General features: G+C 42.3%; 1 long non-coding RNA gene across 1 annotated transcript in view; it reads left to right on the top strand.

Annotated features, from left to right (window-relative positions):
* Window positions 1–1,399: 1,399 nt before the first annotated feature.
* The window catches only part of LOC101112291 (uncharacterized), a 37,161-nt gene continuing 16,160 nt past the window's right edge, over window positions 1,400–22,400 (top strand). Inside the window, exon 1 of the long non-coding RNA XR_173470.5 lies at window positions 1,400–22,370. This is a non-coding gene — a long non-coding RNA (uncharacterized LOC101112291). The remainder of the gene's footprint in view (window positions 22,371–22,400) is intronic.

Below are 22,400 nucleotides of genomic sequence, written 5' to 3'. Positions count from 1 at the left end.
CTTTATTTGTCTCATTAGAAACTTGTGAAAGATTAAATTAAGGTGAAATCTTTAAGACTTACAGAAATACATATACCATATATATGAAACCCATTTCCTGCCCCAAATCTGGAGAGCATAGCAGATTTGTTTGAAGGCATTTGCTTCTAAGTGTTCAGGAAGGGTTCAGTGGAAAATTATGCAACTTTTACAATATAATATTCCTTATTCGGAATGACAAGTCAGAGTACCATTTTATGTGAACCAAGAGCACTTCGAAGATGGAGTGTGTCCTTTAAGGAAGAAAATTTTGCATACCTTATAACTTACCTGGAGACTGGAGGGCATAGTTACCTGTTTGTATTTGGGTTAAGTTACACTTTCCAGTTCAGCCACAGGGAGGGCAATGTATCCTTTGATTTTCTAGTTGTGTGGAATAGTTAGTTGTTTCCCTCAGGTTCTCTGTTATTTCTCTGTTAAACAATATAGGACAGTTTATGAGATTAATTGCTTCTCACCGAAATAGCTATGTTTCTGGGGGAGGCTTTGGCTTTTATATGAGCATTTTCCTACCAGTTACTGGCAGCGGGTGAACTTCACTATCGTATTCTTATGACTGCTTCAATGTTGGGGTCGTCAGATTCACGGAGTAAGTAGAAAATATACTGAAGATTAAGGGTTCTCAGTTTAAAAGTTACAAGTAATATAGATTGGTTAGAGGCTAAATCAGCATTCTGTGAAATGATTTTTCTGTCCTCTCTCTTGCTCACTTAGGAGCACTTCCATTCTTCTATTTTCAGGGGCCACAGAAATGCAGAGTGCTGGAGTAGAAAATACACTGACTCAGAATTACAGTATGTGACTTTGAGCACATCATGTAACCTTTATGGGTCTCTTTTCCGAGTAAACCTTCACTATCACATTAGATAACGGAAGGGAAAGTCCCCTGAAGAGGGTTCTAACGTTAATGTATTGCCCCTTCCTAGGTTCTTTGGTTCCTATGTCTGGTGGAGAGTTATTCATTCTGACTAAATGAGGTATTTGGATAGTTTATTAACATATCAAAGCTCTACCCCCTTCCTTCCTACTATTTCAAAACCAAATTAAACTAAAGCCTTTTCATTTGTTACACTGTTTAGGAGAATTTTAGCATCAGTTATCTAATTTGATTTACTTAACGTCCCTATTTTACAGACACGAACCCATTGAAAGCCCTTTGAAGTAATGGCTCCCGGACTAGAAATGAAGCCTACTTCCAGTATAATGTTCTTTTTAGTATATTGCTATTTTCTTGAACTCTCTTTTTCTTGTTACTGGGTAAATTTTTGAACCGGTAAACTACAAATATGTCTGGCTTTCAATCTTCTAGGCCACTCCTCTTCTATTCCCTCCGCCCTCAGTCCCCTCCCTCTCACTTCTTAAAGCGCTGCCCTTTGCTGCGACCGCCATATTTCTTCTTTTCCCGAGGTGGAAGCTTATTAATATTGGATTTCTTTGCCCGTGTGGTTCTTTCTGGAACATTTTCCAGACCCCAACCATGCCTTATGGCATATTTCTTGGAAAAAATTACACCAAAAATTCATAAAATATTTTTAAAAACCTAAACTTTCTTCTAGTATTTTCTTGACACCTTCTCAGTATTTTACAGATACTTGGGGCTATTTTAAGGCAATTTTCCATTTTAAAGGACGTTTTCTTTGGAATGATTTTTGGTTGACTCCTCTGGTTTTTTGTGGTTTCTTTTTCTTTTTCTCCTCCTTTTCTATATTTTTTGCCCATCGGGGCTGTGGATACCTGGTTTTAGTGAGTATATAGCTAGGTGGATAGATATATTATTATTGTTATTATTTTTTACCCAACGGGGTCATGGATACCTGCCTTTTATTTTATTTTTTTTAAACTTGCCCATCGGGGCCACGGATACCTGCTTTTAATTTTTTTTTCCCCCTTAGCCCATCGGGGCCTCGGATACCTGCTGTGTACCCCCTCTCTCCCTAACCTTCTGGCCCATCGGGGCAATGGATACCTGCCTCTTTTTTTTTTTGTTTTTTTGCCCATCGGGGCCTTGGATACCTGCTCTAATTTTTTTTTTTCCTTGCCCATCGGGGCCTCGGATACCTGCTTTAATTTTTTTTTCCTTGCCCATCGGGGCCGCGGATACCTGCTTAGATTTTTGTTTTATACCACCCATCGGGGCTTTATATGGTTGGAAAAGTGTTGGGTTTTGTGGTTCCTTGTACTATCTGGAATGTCTACAAAATTTTGCTGCTAATCGTTTGTGTTGTGTGAGTGGACCTACGGCTTTGGTTGGGAGATGACTTTGCAGTTAGGCTAGAGGGTTAGTTAGGCTGGGGAGGAAAGATGGCGGCCACTTCAGATTTGCCGCCCAGCTTGGCTGAGGGGTAGCTGTGCTAAGTATCACTAGGAAGGTAAGATGAATAATGTGACAAGCAAAGGAAATGGTATGCATTGCATGAGTTAAATGTTTTGAATGAGCTGACTTGGGTCATGTTAGGAGCTTGGCATGAATTGTGGTATCATGAGGTGGGAAAACATAGGATCATCCTATGTCATATTACAAGGGTCTAATGGAAAATGAGCGGGAGAAGAATTAGGCGCAGTGTTCAAAATGGCGATTTTGACCTTGCAGCATTGCTTAGCATGGCTCTCTGCTTTGTTAGAGTGTTCAAAATGGCGGATCCATTTTGCCGCAGTGTTCCAGTGGCGGGAAGCCACATCATGGGTGTCTTTGTTCTAGTGTGCAGCATGGCGGTAGAAATATTCTGTTACATAGTAGAAGATGGCCGCTTAAGTACTTGCCGCAGTCTAAAACATGGCGGGCTTTTGTCTCTGCCGTGTGCATTTCCTGATAGGTTTTGCTGCAGGGACAATATGGCTGACCTTGTCATGTGGATATCATGGCAGTTTGTCACGTGGATATCGTGGCAGGGGTGTTTGACCGTTACATTCTTGGCGGGCTTTGCATCAGGAGGGCCTGCCGCATTGTTAAAGATGGCGTACTTTGCCGCGGAAAAAGTGAAAGGAGGGATTGGCAGCGTTAGATTGCCGCGTGCCCCACCCAATCAGAAAGGGTGGTAGAATTGGTCACAGCCAGTTAGTGGAGGATGGAGTTAGATGAGTTAGCATAGCACCTCACTGCCGTCTCTAATCAGCCAGTCAGGACTGGCCACATTTGTACTAATCTCAGTGGGTGGTACCAAAGTCTTTCCAAGGACATTTGGCCTTTCCACTTCCTCCCTCCCTCTCACTGGCTCCCTCCCCTCCCTCACTGCCACTTGCAGTGCTGGATATTAGGTTGTGCAGGCAGAACCTTACGCCATTCCTCTGCATTGGTGCCGTGGCCAAAGCCCTTCCCCCACTTCCCCCTCCCCCGCCCCCTGCTCTTCTGCGCTGTGGCCAGGGGCAGTGCTCCATGCCTGCCTAAGTGTGAACTTGGCGGTGAGTCGTGGCAAGGACCAGAATGGATCGCAGATGATCGTTGGCCAACTGTTGGCAGAAGAGGAATCCCTGCCTTCCTCAAGAGGAACACCTACCCCGTGGCTAATACTGGGGTCGGATTTTGATTTCTATTTATTTATTGGATGTCAGTCGTACATAGTTTGATTATGTGGTTTGCTAGTGTTTGATTTCAGCCTTAAGTGACTAGTATGGAAATGTATTTAGGGGCTTTATTTGTAGAATTCATTTTAATTACACTTAATGGGTTTTCATATTTGGATTCCTTTAAAATTCCTTAAAATTTTCAATTTCTTTTTACAAACCCCTCAACCTTTTTTTTGTATTTAGATATTCAAAGTCAAATAATATGCCATTAAGAGTTTTTTTAAACTATTTTTTTTACTTTGAAATTGACTTCATAAACTACTTCCCTTTGGATTTTTGAAGAGTCTTATAGCATAGAAGTAATTAATTAAAAATTTAACGTTATGACCGAATGTGAAAAGGAATATTTGAAGGTTCACTCAGGTTCAGGCCTTGCTTTGTCCGCACTCTTAATGCTGCACTCATTGACTAATGATCCACAAACCTGCAGGAAACCAATTGCTGTGAATTTGCTTCTTCTATTTGAATGTATTATATTGGAGAATTATTGTTCATAATTTCAATTTTCTGTGGTCCCCTGCCTCCACAGCCCCTAGCTCCTCCTCAGCCCTGTTCCCAGCAATCCCCTTTCTGGCCCCAGTCCCTGCCCTGGCCCCAGCCCCTGCCCCAGCCCCAGCCCCAGCCCCAGCCCCAGCCCCAGCCCCAGCCCGGCCTGGCCCCTGCCCCAGCCCCAGTCTCTGGCCCAGCCCCAGCCCCAGCCCCAGCCCCAGCCCCAGCCCCAGCCCAGCCTCAGTCCTGTTTCTGCTTAAAGCCAGTGCAATTTCTGTTGATTCAGTGAAAAAAATAAGTTGTCCATTGCTCATCCATTAGACTGGGATACCCTCTCTACCTCTAGCATTCCTGATCTTGAGTGCTGGCTATCCAAGTCACCATTTTCAGTTAATCTACAGAATCCCATTTGTCCCTTGGCCCATGTTAAAAAAAAGAATCCATTCATCCTTTGCATTAATGTTAAGAAACATTAACTAACTGAGAGCTTCATATCAGACAATTATTGCCCATGAGTCTAGTTACTCATAATCTTCTCAATCCCATGTCAATAACGGAGAAACCATTCCTCTGTCATTGCTGCAGTCCTCACAATCCTAGTTTTCTGGACGGTGCATATTTACTGAGCTGACCACCTAAACTCTTCGTACTGAGTGAAGTTGCAATTGCCCATAACCCTGCCTATTGGATTAGATTCCAGTCCAAAACCCTCTTGCATTCAGCAAAGGGCACAAAAAACCCCAATTTTTTTTTAATGTGCTCAGTCCCAGTTGTCATAGCCTTGTCCATTAAACACAGGCATCCTACCAGTTTTGTCCTGCTTCTGGGGAGTCCTGTTCTTGTACAATTAAAGTACCAAATTGTAATTTCTGTTTCCCCCATTAACCAATGATCCTCCATCCTATTTGCATTGCTCTTAGGCATTGCTGATTACCTGAGACCATGTTCCTTGAATTATTAATGTGTAGAATCCCAATTGTTCATTACATAGGTCCTTTGCAACTTTTTTGCACTGTAGCAGAAGTGCTCATCTTAAAAGTCACTTACTTTGGAATATTAATGGATTCAGTTATTGTTGATCACGGTCCTGCTTAACAGGTAAGATCCACCCATGCTCTTTTCATTGCCCCTATGTAGTTCGGACTACCTGCCACCTTGGGTTAATATATAAAATTCTCATTTCCCATGATCCTATCCATTAGTCTAGGATAGCTCTTATCTCGATGGCCATTTCTTCTGAGTTCTGATTACCCAAAGTCCCTTCTCTTATTAAAAAATTGATGTGCATAATTGTGTGTATCCATGGTCCCATGCAATAAAAAATGAAACCCCACACTTGGTGGAATATTGCTGGGTCATGCAGATTATTCAAGAACTCAGCTCTTGGACAGTTAATTTGCATAGTTGCAGTTGTCCAGAGTCCTGTCTGTTTTAATGGGCCATTGCTATCCTATTTGCAAGCTACATGGGTTGAACTCTCAAGGGCCCTCCTCTTGAATTTATAATGTCCATAATTGCTTTTGTCCCTGTCCTGTAAACTAGTCACACTGGCCCACTTTGTCTTTGACCAGGGCACCCTTACTACTTAAGAAGTCTGAACTAGAACAGTTTATATGCACAAACCTAATTGATTACACCTCGGGTTTTTGTATCAGGAACTCTGCATCATCTTTACTGCTGAAAGGGTGCTGATTAAGTAAGGCCATTTCCTAAAATTGTTCACTTGCAAAACTGGAATCCCTAGGGACTCTTTCCTTTTAACTAGAAGCCCATCCCCAACTAACTGCCTTTGCATTACAGCAGAGGATACTTGGGGCAGTTAATGGGCTTGATTATAGAGACCCTTTGGCTGGTTTAATATCCACTCCCCTACTGAATGATTTGCATTACCACAGGCAGTACAAAGGAATGATAATGGGTTTATACAGCTACAGTCCCTTATGTTAACCTAGAAACCCATCCTCACCTCTCTGTATGAGTGCATAGGGTACTTGGGACTGTTAAAGAACTATATTGCAGCTACAGTTCCTTTTGTTAGTCTAGAATCTGTTCCCTTCCTGCTTGATTTGCATTACCACAAAGGGTACAAGGGACTGTTAATGTGCTTAAGTGGAGTTACAGTCCTTTAAGTTAACCTACGATTCCATTAACACCTAACTCTCTTTTTATTAATGCACAGCGTATGTGGGACTTATTCCTGAGCTTAATTGCACTACTGTCCCTTTTGTTAGTCTAGAATTCCATCACTCTACTCAGTTTGCATTACTCTAGAGTGTACCAGAGACTGTTGACATGCTTTTAAATGCATCTGCAGTCTCTATGTTTACCTATGATCCCATTCCCAACTAAATCTCTTTGTAAGACTGCAGTGGATACTAGGGACTGTCAAAAGGCTCTGTTAGAGTTACAGTCCCCTCAGTAAAGACTCCCATGCCCTCCTACTTTATTTGCATTACGAAAAGGGGGACAATGGACTTGTAATGGGCTTTATTACAGTTACCATTCCTTCAGTTAAACTGCAATCAGTTCCTTTCTTACTGAATTTGCATTACCACAGAGGGTTCAGGGACTGTTAATGTGCTTAAAGGCTACTGCAGTCCTTATGTTAACCTAGGATTCCATCACCAACTATCTCCCTTTCATTACTGCAGAGCCTACATATGACTTGTTAATGGCTTTAACTATACTGCTGTCCCTTATCTTTGGTGGGTAGTCCATGTGTGCAGTGGTGTCCGACTCTGGTGACCCCATGTACTGTAGCCTGCCAGGCTCCTTTGTCCATAGGATTCTCCAGGCAAGAATACTTAAGGGGGTTGCCATGCTCTCCTTCAGGGGCTCTTTCCCACCCAGGGATCAAACCTGCATCTCTTAGATCTGCATTGGCAAGTGGGTTCTTTACCACTAGCCTTGGACCCCATCCCCTCCTAAATCCGTTTACATTACCAAAGACTACACAAAGGACTGTCAATGTGCTTAGATGCAACTACAGTCCTCCTCCCCACTTTTTAAACCTAGGATCCCATCCCCCACCTAACTCCCTTTTCCTGACTGCAGATTACCTGGGACGGTTCCTGTTCTTAAAAGTAGCTAGTTCCTTCTCTGAGTCTAGATTTCCATCCACTCCTACGTGGTTTGCAGTAACACAGGATACATAGACTGTTAATGTGCTTAAAAGCAGCTACAATCTCTTCTATTAAAACAGGATTCTGTCCCCAGCTAACTATTTCAGGACTGCAGAGGGTGTTTGGGACTGGTAATGCACTTACCTGCCTATACAGTCTCATCTGTTGGCCTACTTTCCCAAGATCTCCTACTAATTTGCATTATAAAGGAGGGTATAAGGGACTGTTAATGTGCTTTACTGCAGCCACAGTCCCTTTTGTTAATTTAAAATCATTTTTGTTCCTACCGGATTTGTGTTACCACATAAAGTAACTGGGACTGTTAACGTGCTTAAATCCAGCTACACTCCTTTCTATTAACCTAGGATCCCATCGTCACCTAACTCCCTTTGTATTACTGAAGAGCCTACAGGGACTTGTTAATGGGCTTAAATGCACTGCTGTCCTTTCTGTTGAGTCTAGAACCCCATTTCTCCTAGTCAATTTGCATTACCCCAGAGTGTACAAGAGACTTGCTGTGCTTAAATGCATCTGCATGCATCTGTCTGTTATGTTTACCTGGGACTGACCCTATTCCCACCTAAGTCTTTTTTAATGAGAGGGTACTTGAGCTTAACTGGAGTTTCAGTCCCTTCTCTTAACCTAGGGTCAGTTTCTTTCTTACTGAATTTGTAGTACCACATAGAGTAACCAAGACTGTTAAGGTGCTTAAATGCATTTACAGTCTTTTATACTTACCTACTTACCTGTGTTCGTTGCATGACTGCAGAGGTTACTTGGAATAGTTAATGGAGTCAATTAGAGCTACAGTCTCTTCTGTTGAGATTCCCATGCCCTCCTACTCCATTTGCATTACCAAGGGGGATACAAGGGACTGTTAATGTGCTTAAATGCAATGTCCTAGGATCCCATCCCCCACCTAACTCCCTTTTCCTGACTGCAGATTACCTGGGATGGTTCCTGTTCTTAAAAGTAGCTGGTTCCTTCTCTGAGTCTAGATTTCCATCCACTCCTACATGGTTTGCATTAACACAGGATACATAGACTGTTAATGTGCTTAAAAGCAGCTACAATCTCTTATGTTAACACAGGATTCTGTCCCCAGCTAACTATTTCACGACTGCAGAGGGTATTTGGGACTGGTAATGCACTTACCTGCCTATACAGTCTCATCTGTTGGCCTACTTCCCCATGATCTCCTACTAATTTGAATTATAAAACGGGGTATGCTGCTAAGTCACTTCAGTCATGTCCAACTCTGTGCAACCCCAGAGACAGCAGCCCACCAGGCTCCCCCGGCCCTGGGATTCTCCAGGCAAGAACACGAGTGGGTTGCCATTTCCTTCTCCAGTGCATGAAAGTGAAAGTGAAGTTGCTCAGTCATGTCGGACTCCTAGCGACCCCATGGACTGCACCTACCAGGCTCCTCCGTCCATGGGATTTTCCAGGCAAGAGTACTGGAGTGGGTTGCCATTGCCTTCTCCAAAAGAGGGTAGGGACTGTTAATGTGCTTTACTGCAGCCACAGTCCCTTTTGTTAATTTAGAATCATTTTTATTCCTACTGGATTTGTGTTACCACATAAAGTAACTGGGACTGTTAATGTGCTTAAATCCAGGTACACTCCTTTCATTAATCTAGGATCCCATCCCCCACCTAACTCCCTTTTCCTGACTGCAGATTACCTGGGACGGTTCCTGTACTTAAAAGTAGCTAGTTCCTTCTCTTAGTCTAGATTTCCATCCACTCCTGCATGGTTTGCATTAACACAGGATACATAGACTGTTAATGTGCTTAAAAGCAGCTACAATCTCTTCTATTAAAACAGGATTCTGTCCCCAGCTAACTATTTCACGACTGCAGAGGGTGTTTGGGACTGGTAATGCACTTACCTGCCTATACAGTTTCATCTGTTGGCCTACTTTCCCAAGATCTCCTACTAATTTGCATTATAAAGGAGGGTATAAGGGACTGTTAATGTGCTTTACTGCAGCCACAGTCCCTTTTGTTAATTTAGAATCATTTTTATTCCTACTGGATTTGTGTTACCACATAAAGTAACTGGGACTGTTAATGTGCTTAAATCCAGCTACACTCCTTTCTATTAATCTAGGATCCCATCGTCACCTAACTCCCTTTGTATTACTGAAGAGCCTACAGGGACTTGTTAATGGGCTTAAATGCACTGCTGTCCTTTCTGTTGAGTCTAGAACCCCATTTCTCCTAGTCAATTTGCATTACCCCAGAGTGTACAAGAGACTTGCTGTGCTTAAATGCATCCACAGTCTGTTATGTTTACCTGGGACTGACCCTATTCCCACCTAAGTCTTTTGTAATGAGAGGGTACTTGGGCTTAACTGGAACTTCAGTCCCTTCTCTTAACCTAGGGTCAGTCTTTCTTACTGGATTTGTAGTACCACATAGAGTAACCAAGACTGTTAAGGTGCTTAAATGCATTTACAGTCTTTTATACTTACCTGTGTTCGTTGCATGACTGCAGAGGTTACTTGGAATAGTTAATGGAGTCAATTAGAGCTACAGTCTCTTCTGTTGAGATTCCCATGCCCTCCTACTCCATTTGCATTACCAAGGGGGATACAAGGGACTGTTAATGTGCTTAAATGCAATGTCCTAGGATCCCATCCCCCACCTAACTCCCTTTTCCTGACTGCAGATTACCTGGGACGGTTCCTGTTCTTGAAAGTAGCTGGTTCCTTCTCTGAGTCTAGATTTCCATCCACTCCTACGTGGTTTGCATTAACACAAGATACATAGACTGTTAATGTGCTTAAAAGCAGCTACAATCTCTTCTATTAAAACAGGATTCTGTCCCCAGCTAACTATTTCACAACTGCAGAGGGTGTTTGGGACTGGTAATGCACTTACCTGCCTATACAGTCTCATCTGTTGCCCTACTTTCCCAAGATCTCCTACTAATTTGCATTATAAAGGAGGGTATAAGGGACTGTTAATGTGCTTTACTGCAGCCACAGTCCCTTTTGTTAATTTAAAATCATTTTTGTTCCTACCGGATTTGTGTTACCACATAAAGTAACTGGGACTGTTAATGTGCTTAAATCCAGCTACACTCCTTTCTATTAATCTAGGATCCCATCGTCACCTAACTCCCTTTGTATTACTGAAGAGCCTACAGGGACTTGTTAATGGGCTTAAATGCACTGCTGTCCTTTCTGTTGAGTCTAGAACCCCATTTCTCCTAGTCAATTTGCATTACCCCAGAGTGTACAAGAGACTTGCTGTGCTTAAATGCATCCACAGTCTGTTATGTTTACCTGGGACTGACCCTATTCCCACCTAAGTCTTTTTTAATGAGAGGGTACTTGAGCTTAACTGGAGTTTCAGTCCCTTCTCTTAACCTAGGGTCAGTTTCTTTCTTACTGGATTTGTAGTACCACATAGAGTAACCAAGACTGTTAAGGTGCTTAAATGCATTTACAGTCTTTTATACTTACCTGTGTTCGTTGCATGACTGCAGAGGTTACTTGGAATAGTTAATGGAGTCAATTAGAGCTACAGTCTCTTCTGTTGAGATTCCCATGCCCTCCTACTCCATTTGCATTACCAAGGGGGATACAAGGGACTGTTAATGTGCTTAAATGCAATGTCCTAGGATCCCATCCCCCACCTAACTCCCTTTTCCTGACTGCAGATTACCTGGGACGGTTCCTGTTCTTGAAAGTAGCTGGTTCCTTCTCTGAGTCTAGATTTCCATCCACTCCTACGTGGTTTGCATTAACACAGGATACATAGACTGTTAATGTGCTTAAAAGCAGCTACAATCTCTTATGTTAACACAGGATTCTGTCCCCAGCTAACTATTTCAGGACTGCAGAGGGTGTTTGGGACTGGTAATGCACTTACCTGCCTATACAGCCTCATCTGTTGGCCTACTTTCCCAAGATCTCCTACTAATTTGCATTATAAAGGAGGGTATGCTGCTAAGTCACTTCAGTCGTGTCCAACTCTGTGTGATCCCAGAGACAGCAGCCCACCAGGCTCCCCCAGCCCTGGGATTCTCCAGGGAAGAACACTGGAGTGGGTTGCCATTTCCTTTTCCAATGCATGAAAGTGAAAAGTGAAAGTGAAGTCACTCAGTCGTGTCTGACTCCTAGGGACTCCATAGAGGGCAGCCTACCAGGCTCCTCTGTCCATGAGGTTTTCCAGGGAAGGGTACTGGAGTGGGTTGCCATTGCCTTCTCCAAAAGAGGGTATAAGCGACTGTTAATGTGCTTTACTGCAGCCACAGTCCCTTTTGTTAGTCTAGAATCATTTTCGTTCTTACTGGATTTGTGTTACCACATAAAGTAACTGGGACTGTTAATGTGCTTAAATCCAGCTACAGTCCTTGTTTTAATGTAGGATCCCATTCCCACCTAAGTCCCTTTGTATTACTGAAGAGCCTACAGGGACTTGTTAATGGGCTTAAATCCACTTCTGTCCTTTTGTTATGTCTAGAATCCCATCTCTCCTACTCAATTTCCCCAGAGTGTAGAAGAGACTGTTACTGTGCTTAAATTCATCCAGTCTGTTATGTTTATTTATGACCCCATTCCCAATAGTTAGTGACTGTGTTGCACTATCACAGAAAGTGGAAGGGACTTTACTGTGCTTGAAAACAACTGCAGTCGCTTATGTTTAGCTAGGAGGCTATCCCACCCAACTCCGTTTTAATGACTGTAGAATGTACTTGGGACTATTGATGGGCTTAACTGCAGCTACTGTCCCTTCTATTAACCTAGCGTGAATTTCTTTCTTACTCGGTTTTTAGTACCACATAGAGTAACTGGGATTGCTAATATGCTTAAATGCCTCTACAGTCCCTTATGTTAACCTAGAATCCCATTCCCACCTGACTCCCTTTTTTATTGCTGCAGAGCCTACAGGGACTTATTAATAGATTTAATTACACTACTGTCTATTCTGTTAGTCTAGAATCCCATTTCTCCTACTCAGTTTGCATTGCCCCAGAGTGTACAAGAGACTGTTACTGTGCATAAATGCATCCACAGTCTGTTGTTTCCCTGTGACCCCATTCCCAACAGTCAGTGAGTGACTCCCTTGCACTACCACAGAAAGTAAAAGGTACTGGTACTGTGCTTAAAAGCAACTACAGTCCCTTTTGTTTACCTAGGACCCTATCCCACCCAACACCCTTATAATGGCTGCAGAAGTTACTTGAGACTATTAATGGGCTTAACGGCAGCATAGTTCCTTCTGTTAATCTAAAATCAGTTTCCTTCTTGCTGGATTTGTATTACTACATAGAGGAACTGGGATTGCTAAGGTGCTTAAATGGAGCTACAGTCCTTTGTGCTAACCTAGGATTCTGTCTCCATCTAACTAGTTTTCATGACTTCAGAGGGTACTTGGGACTGTTATTGCACTTATCTGCTTAAACAGTCTCATCTGTTGGTCTAGATTCCCATTCTCTGCTACTCAGTTTGCATCATAAAAGAGGGTATAAAGGACTGTTACATTGCTTAAATGCAGCTACAGTCCCTTTTAGTAAGGTGGGATCCCATTCCCACCTAATTCCCTTTGCAGCATCCCAGAGGCTCCCAGGGACTTTCAGTGTACATAACTGCAGATCCAGGCCCTTATATTAACCTTGGATCCCATTCCTACCTAATTCCCTTTTTACCACTGCAGAAGGTGCTTGGGACTGTTGATGCACTTCCTGCCTATACAGTCTCCTCTGTTAGTTTAGATTTCAATGCCCTCCTAGTAAATTTGCATTATAAAAGGATACAAGGGACTGTTTATGTACTTAAATGTAGCTATAGTCCCTTATGTTAACCTAGATCTCATTCCCACCTAACTCCCTTTTCATTACTGCAGAGCCTATATGGGACTTGTCAGTGTACTTAATTGCACTGCCATTCCTTCTATTATTCTAGGAGCCCATCCCTCCTAGTGGATTGACATTATCCCAGAGTGTTTGAAGAGGTTGTTACTGTGCTTAAATGCATCCACAGTCTATGTTTACCTATACCCCCATTCCCACCTGACTCCCTTGCACTACCACAGAAGGTAAAAGGACTGGTACTGTGCTTAAAAGCAGCTACAATCTCTTACGTTTACCTAGGACCCTATTCCCACCTAACTCCCTTTTTTACTGCAGAGGGTACTTGGAACTGTTAATGTGCTTTATTGCAGCCACAGTCCCTTTTGTTAATCTAGAATCATTTTCGTTCTTACTGGATTTGTATTACCATATAAAGTAACTTCGACTGTTAATGTGCTTAAATCCAGCTACAGTCTTTTCTATTAATCTAGGATCCCATTCCTATCTAACTCCCTTTTCATGACTGCAGAGGGTACTTGGGGCTGTTAATGCATTTACCTGCCTATATAGTCTCATCTGTTGATCTAGATTCCCATGCCCTGCTACTCAGTTTGCATTGTGAAAGAGGATACAAGGGACTGATATGGTGCTTAAATGCAGCTACAGTCCCTTATGTTAACCTGGGATTCCATTCCCACCTGACTTCATTTTCATTAATGCAGAGCCTATATGCTGCTGCTGCTGCTAAGTCACTTCAGTCGTGTCCATCTCTGTGCAACCCCATAGACGGCAGCCCACCAGGCTCCCCCGTCCCTTGGATTCTCCAGGCAAGAACACTGGAGTGGGTTGCCATTTCCTTCTCCAATGCATGAAAGTGAAAAGTGAAAGTGAAGTCGCTCAGTCGTATCCGACTCTTAGCGACCCCATGGACTGCAGCCTACCAGGCTCCTCCGTCCATGGGATTTTCCAGGCAAGAGTACTGGAGTGGGTTGCCATTGCCTTCTCCGGAGCCTATATGGGACTTGTCAAAATGCTTAATTGCACTGCTGTCACTTCTTAGTCTAGGAGCCTATCCCTCCTACTCGATTTGTATTACCCTGGAGTGTAAAGACTTAACATGGTTAAATGCATCTATAGTCTCTTAGGTTTACCTATGATCCCATTCCCATTTAAATCTTGTTGCATGACTGCGGAGGTTACTTGGAATAGTTAATGGCCTCAATGAGAGCTACTGTCCCTTCTGTTAGTTGAGATTCCCATGCCCTCCTACTCAATTTGCATTAGCAAGGGAGATATAAGGGACTGTTAATGTGCCTAAAAGCAATGACCTAGGATCCCATCCCCCATCTAACTCCCTTTTCATGACTGCAGATTACTTGGGACTGCTACTGTGCTTAAAAGTCCCTAACAGTTCCTTCTGTTAGTCTAGATTTCCATCCACTCCTACATGATTTGCATTAACACAGAGTGTTCATAGACTGTTAATGTGCTTAAAAGCAGCTACAGTCTTATGATAACCTAGGATTCTGTCCCCAGCTAACTACTTTTTCATGACTGCAGAGGATATTTGGGACTGGTAATGCACTTACCTATCTATACAGTCTCATCTGTTGGTCTACTTTCCCATGCTCTCTGACTAATTTGCATTATAAAAGAGGGTATAAGGGACTGTTAATGTGCTTTACTGCAGCCACAGCCTCTTATGTTACCTAAGACTCTATTCCCACCTAACTCCCTTTTAATGACTGCAGAGGGTACTTGGAACTGTTAATGAGCTTTACTGTAGCCACAGTCCCTTTTGTTAATCTAGAATTGTTTACATTCTTAATGGGTTTGTATTACCACATAAAGTAACTGGGACTGTTAATGTGCTTAAATAGAACTATAGTCCTCTATATTAATCTAGGATCCCATTCCCACCTAACTCTGTTTTCATTATTGCAGAGCCTACAGGGACTTGCTAATGGGCTTAAATGCACTGCTGTCCTTTTTGTTAAGTCTAGAATCCCATCTCTCCTACTCAACTTACATTACCCCAGAGTGCACAAGAGACTGTTACTGTGCTTAAATCCAGCCAGTCTGTTACGTTTGCCTATAACCCCGTTCCCCAACAGTCAGTGACTCCCTTGCACTACCACAGAAAGTAGAAGGGACTGGTACTGTGCTTAAAAGCAATTACAGTCCCTTATGTTTACCTCGGACCCTATCCCATCCAACTCGCTTTTAATGACTGCAGAAAGTACTTGGGACTGTTAATGGGCTTTACTACAGTTACAGTTCCTTCTGTTAGTCTAGATTCCCATCCACTCCTACATGATTTGTATTACTACTGACTGTACAAGAAACTCTTAATGGGCCACAGTCCCCTCTGCTATTCTGAAATTTTTTACTTTTACTTGATTTGCATTACTGAAGATGCTACAAGAAACTGTTAATGTGCTTAAATGGAGCTACAGAGTCTTACATTTATCTAAAATCCTGTTCTCACCTCATCCCCTTGACATGATTGTAGAGAGGACTTGGGACAGTTCAAGGGCTCAATTAGAGCGATAGCCCCTTCTGTTAGTCCCGATTCCCATGCCCTCATACTTGATTTGCCTTACCACAGTGAGTACAATGGACTGTTGATATGCTTAAAAGGACCTACAGTCCCTCAGGTAACCTAAGATCTCATTTCCACCTAACTCCCTTTCCTGCCTACAGAGGGTATTTGGGACTGTTAATGAGGTATACTGCAGCTGCATTCCCTTCTGTTATTGTACATTCTTATGCCCTCTCACACGATTTGCAGTACCACAAATTGTACAGTTTAGTTCAGTTCTGTCACTCAGTTGTGTCCAACTCTTTGTGACCCCATGAATCACAGCATGCCAGGCCTCGCTGTCCATCACCAACTCCTGGAGTTCATGCAAACTCATGTCCATTTAGTCGGTGATGCCATCCAGCCATCTCATCCTCTGTCGTCCCCTTCTCCTCCTGCCCCCAATCCCTCCCAGCATCAGGGTCTTTTCCAATGAGTCAACTCTTCGCATGAGGTGGCCAAAGTATTGGAGTTTCAGCTTCAGCATCAGTCCTTCCAATGAACACCCAGGACTGATCTCCTTTAGGATGGACTGGTTGGATCTTGCAGTCCAAGGGACTCTCAAGAGTCTTTTCCAACACCACAGTTTAAAAGCATCAGTTTTTAGGTACTCAGCTTTCTTCACAAATTGTACAAGGGACTGTTAAAGGTGATTAAATGGAACAGCAGTTTCTTATATTAATCTAATATCCTATTCCCACCTAACTCTGTTTTCATTAATGTAGAGCCTACATGGACTTGTTAATGGGCTTATTTGCACTGCCCTTCCTTCTGTTAGTCTAGATTCCCAGGCCACCCTCGATTTGCATTACCAAAGAGGGTATAATGGACTCTTAATATGCTAAAATGCTGCTACAGTCCCTTATATTAACTTAGGATCTTATCCTCAACTAAGGCTCTTTGCAGGATTGCAGAGGATGCTTGGGGCTGTTCATGGCCTTAAATACCACTACATCCCTTATGGTAACCTAGGATCCCATTCCCAACTATTAATATCTTCCTTTTAATTACTGCAGAGCCTACATAGAACTTGTTAATGAACTACCATTGGTCCTTCCCTTTGTTTAGATTCCCATCTCCTAAAGATTTACATTACCACAGAGGATACAATGGACTGTTAATGTGCCCATACAGTTCTTTTTCCTCCGCCTCCTTTTTAAAACCCAGGATCCTATTCCCACCTAACGCCCTTTGCATTACCAGTGACTGTACAAGTGCCTGCTAATGTTTTAAAATGCAATTACAGTCCCTTATGTTAACCTAGGATCCCACCCCCAACTAAGTCCCTTTGCATGATTTTGGAGGATACTTCGAACTATTAATGTGATTCACTGCAGCTACATTCCCTTATCTCATCTAGGATCCATTCTCTTCCTTCTTGATTTGCATATCAGGGAGGATAGAAGGGATGGTTAATGTACTTAAATCGAGCTATAGTCCCTTATGATAATCAGGATCCTATTTCTACCTAACTTCCTTTGTATTACTTCAGAGCATACATAGGACTTTTTAATGGGCTTAATTGCACTACTGTCCCTTCTTTTAGTCTAGATCTCCATCCTTCCTACTCCATTTGCATTATCCCAAAGTGTACAAGTGACTGTTATTGTACATAAAGGCAGTTACAGTCCCATGTTTTAGTCTAAGATTCTCTCTCCCCCTTTAATTCCCTCTACTGTATCGAAGGGGATACAAGGGACTGCTAATGTGCTTAAATGCTGCTTGCAGTCGTTTATGTTACCTAGGATCCCATCCCCACCTAACTCACTTGTCAAAGAGGCTACAAGGGACTGTTGATGTGTTTAAATGCAGGTATAGTGCCTTAACATCGAAATCCATTCCTGCATAACTCCTTTTTTCAGGACTACAGATGGTAATTGAGACTGATAGTGAGCTTTATTGCACTTACAGTCTCTCTTAGTCTAGGATCCCATTCTCTCCTACTAGATTTACATTACCACGACTGTACAAGGGACTTTTAATGTGCTTAAATGCAGCTGTAGTCCCTTATGTTAACCTAGGATCCTATTCCCACCTAACTTCCTTTTCATGACTGCAGAGGGTACTTAAGGACTGTTAATGCATTTACTTGCCTATACAGTCTCATCTGTTGATCTAGATTCCTATGCCTTCCTACTCAATTTGCATTATAAAAGAGGGTACAAGGGTCTATTAACTTGCTTAAATGCAGCTACAAGCCCTTACGTTAACCTAGGATCCCATTCCCACCTGACTCCGTTTGCATCACCCCAGAGGCTACAAGGGACTTTCAATGTGTTTGAAAGTGAAAGTGAAGTTGCTCAGTCGTGTCCTACTCTGCGACTCATGGGCTGTAGTTGGCCGGGCTCCTCCCTCCATGGGATTTTCCAGGCAAGAATACTGGACTTGGTTGCCATTTCCTTCTCCAGGGGATCTTCCTGACTCAGGGATCAAACCCAGGTCTCCTGTATTACAGGCAGACTTTACCATCTGAGCCACCAGGGAATCCCAATGTGTTTAAATGCAGGTAAAGTCCCTTATGTTAAGTTCAAAGTCCATTCCTACCTAACTGCCTTTTTATCACTGCAGGGGGTACTTGGGACTGTTAATGGGACTCTTCTTGCTTATCCAATCTCATTCGTTGGTCTAGATTCCCATGCTCTTCTACTCAATTTGCATTATAAAAGAGGGTACAAGGGACTGTTAATGTGCTTAAATGCAGCTACAGTCCTAGGATCTCACCCCTCTCTACTCACTTGTGTTACTTGTTGGTATTTGGGACAGAAAGGTGCTTAAATGCAACTGTGGTCCATTTTGTTAACCTAGGGTCCCATGCCCTCTAACTCTTAACATTACCTGGGAGTGTATTGGGACTGTAGAACTGCTTAATTGCAACTGTGGTCCCTTCTCTTAGTCTGGAGTCCATGCTCTCCACAGTTTTGTTTATATTACCACAGAAGGTACTTGGAACCTGTGAATGTGCCTAAATGCAGATGTGGTCCCTTTTGTTAGTTTAGGATCCCAGGACTTCCTTTACATTGTATGTGAAGGCATTTGGGACTGTCAAGGTGATAATTGCTGCTGTGTTCCCTTCTGTTGTCTAGGATCCTGTTCCCTCCTACTTCCAGTTCCTTCGCATTACATGGAAGGGTGCTTAACTGTAGCTATGGTCCCTTCTGTTAGCCTAGTTTCCATTCCCTTTCTACTTCCTTTGCTTACCACAGAAGGTACTGACTATTGTGGTGCATCTTATCCTCTCACATTACACCTTAGGGTCCCGAACACTAAGGCCCCTCTTTTTGCACTTTTTAATGTGCAGTGGCATTTGTTCCTCTTCCTCTGCAGTGTAGACTCCACTCATTTCCCTTGTATTCAGTGGTGGATGTCCTTTACTCAAGACCTTTGTACTAGAATAAAGTGAACCACGACAATTCACCACGAAAATATTCTTTCACTTCAGTCCCTTGTAGTCTGTTTTATATGAATTACTGCCATTACTTTTTTCTGGGAATATTTACATGCAAAATTCCAGTGTTTAAGGCCCTTCTATTTTAATTAATATTCCTCCCTTTTTGCGTTATATCAGGGGATGTTAGTGACCCAAACTCTTTCTCTTGGGACTCAATGTGCATGTGCCCTCATGACAAACTAACATATTGAATTTTTAGTATTAAAGCAGGGACTACTGACTAGTTTTTCTTTTGGACAGTTAATGTGCAGAATTATACTAAGAACCCATCCCATTCCACCTCCTTTGCATCAGGGGTCCTAATCAACTGGCTGCTTCTTCCGTACAGTTTAAATGTGCATAATTTCAGTAGTCCATGCTCCCTAATGTTAGACTAGGATCCCATATCCTTGCCCCATTTACATTACTGCAGGGACTTCTGACTAGCTAAGATTCACTGTCTTGGACTGTTAATGTGTGTACTTAATGTTTGCTCCTGTACCTGTACCTCAGGTAAGGACCCTCCCCATTCTATTTATATTTCAGCAGGAGATGCCTACTATTCAAGATCTTACACACTATTGCAGTTAATGTGCACAATCTTAGTTGTCTTGTACACATTCTCAGTTGTCCACAGCTGTGCTTTTTAGATCAGGGCCCTTTCACTTATTGAAGCACAGGTTAACTTACCACCTTAAAGCCCTTGTTCTGGGACTATGACTATGTGTAATTACACTATGGTCTTCTGAGTTAACTTGTCTCCCTGACTCTTTTCATCCCCTTTGCTTTACTGCATGGGGTACTGTCCACTTAAGGCCCCTTTCTCAAATATGTGTAATGACAATTACATTATAGGGGCTTCATACTTCCTTTAAGATTCTTATATTTGTACAAGGTATATGATTTTAATTGACCACACCATGTCCCTTCAACATTAATTTACATAATTGCAACTTAGTTCATCTTATCCTGTTGCCTTCCCTTTCCTTAGCTTGTGAATGTACACTCTTGTGCACGAGACAAGGACCCTCCCCCTCACTTCCTATGCCTTCCAGTAAGTTTGCCCATTGCTAAGACCTTTCCATTTGGACAATTAATGTGCAGAGTTGCACTTTCCCATAACCCTATTACTTCTAGGACTATTGTATCTCCTTTGTAATAGTGCAAGGGATACTGTTTCCCTGCCAAGATCCCTTACTGTTAGTATACGTAATAGAAATTCTTGTCTTTATCAGTATACTTTGAAATACTCCCTCAGCCAGCTATCATGACCTCAGCTCTTGGACAATTAATATGCACCAATAATACATCAAGTGTATGATCTTTAGATAAGATCCCTGTACCCTCACTATGGATCAGGAGTACTGACTTAAGGCTTCTTTTTTTGACTCTGGGTGTGAATATTTGCAGTTATCCATACACCCTTCTATTAGAGTAGGACATCATTCCCGCATACCCCCTTTGCATTACTTCATGGGCTGCTGATGACACAAAACTTTTACTGGGACTGCTGATGAGCACAATGGCAGTTGGCAATGGGTTTTTCCTCCCTGGTCTTGTTAGGCAAGCACTCCCAGCTCCAATTTCTCATGGTATAATAAAGTATAAACACTGCACTATGCTGTGAACTTGTCCATCAAAGGGCGACCCACATTCCCACTCCTTTTGCGCTGGCTCCAGTGTATCAAATCCCAAGTAATCATGGCCTTTCCCTTATCTTCCCTCTTCAAACCCCTTGTCTGCCCTTGGACCCTTCTTATGGATTTTTAATATTCACAATTTCAGGTGTCCATCCATCCAGATAAGATTATGCTCCCTCACCCCTCCCACCCCTGCCCTGCCCCTTTTGCATTGTTGCTGGGAAATGTTGACTGAGCAAAACTCCTTCCTCTTGGATTTACAATGTTAACAGTCCCAGATGTCATTGTTTTGCCCGCTTTGAATTTCTATAATTCCCTGTTGCACTTCCCTTGGTCCCACCCATCAGGCACGGACTCTTCCACTTCCTTCTTTGCATTACTTCTGAGTAGTGCTTACCACCACAGCCCCTTCTGTGTTATTAACACAGTATTGATTGTCCCATTTTTAAGCCCATCAGCCCAAGATCTCTCTACCATTTTGATGTTATATTTGTGCAGTATGGACTACCAAAAGCAGGCCAGAACTAGGTGACTGGGCCTTTACTCCTTTTCCTGCATTTGTTAATGATCCCAGTTCCGATTATTGTCATATTCTGGGGACAGAACCATTCCTGATCCCCTCTGTTACTGCTTTACTAGGCAAAATGCTCAAGGCAAGTCAGACCCAAGGGAACTGGATTGCTACCCTTTATTTGGGGTTTTCATTATATATAAGTATCATTTGAAAATTGACTTCCCAGGAAGGAAGGTTATCACTATCTGTGCATTCTTCCTTTCAAAGCAGATTGCCTGGCTATGTCTCTCCTTTCCTTTTGTATATTGCCATTGTATAGTGCCAATTGCCAGGATACAACCAAAAAGTTTTTATTTTTTATTTTTTAAGAAAGACATCTGGATTGCAGGGTGGAATTGATAACCTGGTCATTGAAATTTTGAAGTCGGTAAACCCATTTATATCATGTACCTGATGACCAGTGTCTCTCATTTTACTAAGGGTGGTGAGTCTGTGGATAGACCACTGTGACTTTGATATTATAATATATTACTAAAGGAGTTCTAGAGTGGAACTCTTAAGACCAGTATCTTCGGGCTCTACCACCATTTTCAAACCACTTCTTGTTTGGGCTTTACCAGTATTCACTTCTAGGAAAAACTATCTAAACTTCCTAATCATTAAATTTCTTCATCTGGAGTTCCAACTAGGCCATACTTATTTCAAGAAGATTGCTGTAAAAGGATAAAATGAGAGAACATGCTGAGGTGCTTTTGAAAACCATAGATCACTTTGTTTGATTAATCTATTACATTTTATGTACCCTGTTTAATTCTGCTATTTTTAAAGTTACCTAAAGCACCACACTGAAGTGAGGACTTAGAAACAATGGAACCAGTTTTCCCATTTTATATGAAAAGAAAAATAAGCCAAGGTCTAATCAGTCTTTTGGATATAAATTTCAATAGTGAAAATGAATACAATGAATAATATCTCAGCCTCTAGTGTACAAGGTGTTTGGCAGAGAAGTATTTAATATGGAACTGCTGAAGCCAGTAACTAATTATCACCACAGCAGTTCTTTCTAGTCACTGAAAAAGGATACTGTTGTCTGAGAAGGATGTCAAAAGATCGGCCCAGCTCAGGGTGCAGTTTGCACTACTAGCTCCTTGGACAGCTGTAAGAAGAGTCTCTGGCTCTTTAGAATGCTGTAAGTACTACTTTGTAGCTATTAAGTAAT

Source organism: Ovis aries, chromosome X, assembly GCF_016772045.2.
Source record: "Ovis aries strain OAR_USU_Benz2616 breed Rambouillet chromosome X, ARS-UI_Ramb_v3.0, whole genome shotgun sequence".
NCBI lineage: Eukaryota > Metazoa > Chordata > Mammalia > Artiodactyla > Bovidae > Ovis > Ovis aries.
The sequence above is the reverse complement of the archived record's forward strand: the minus strand, read 5'-3'. Positions and strand labels throughout refer to the sequence as shown.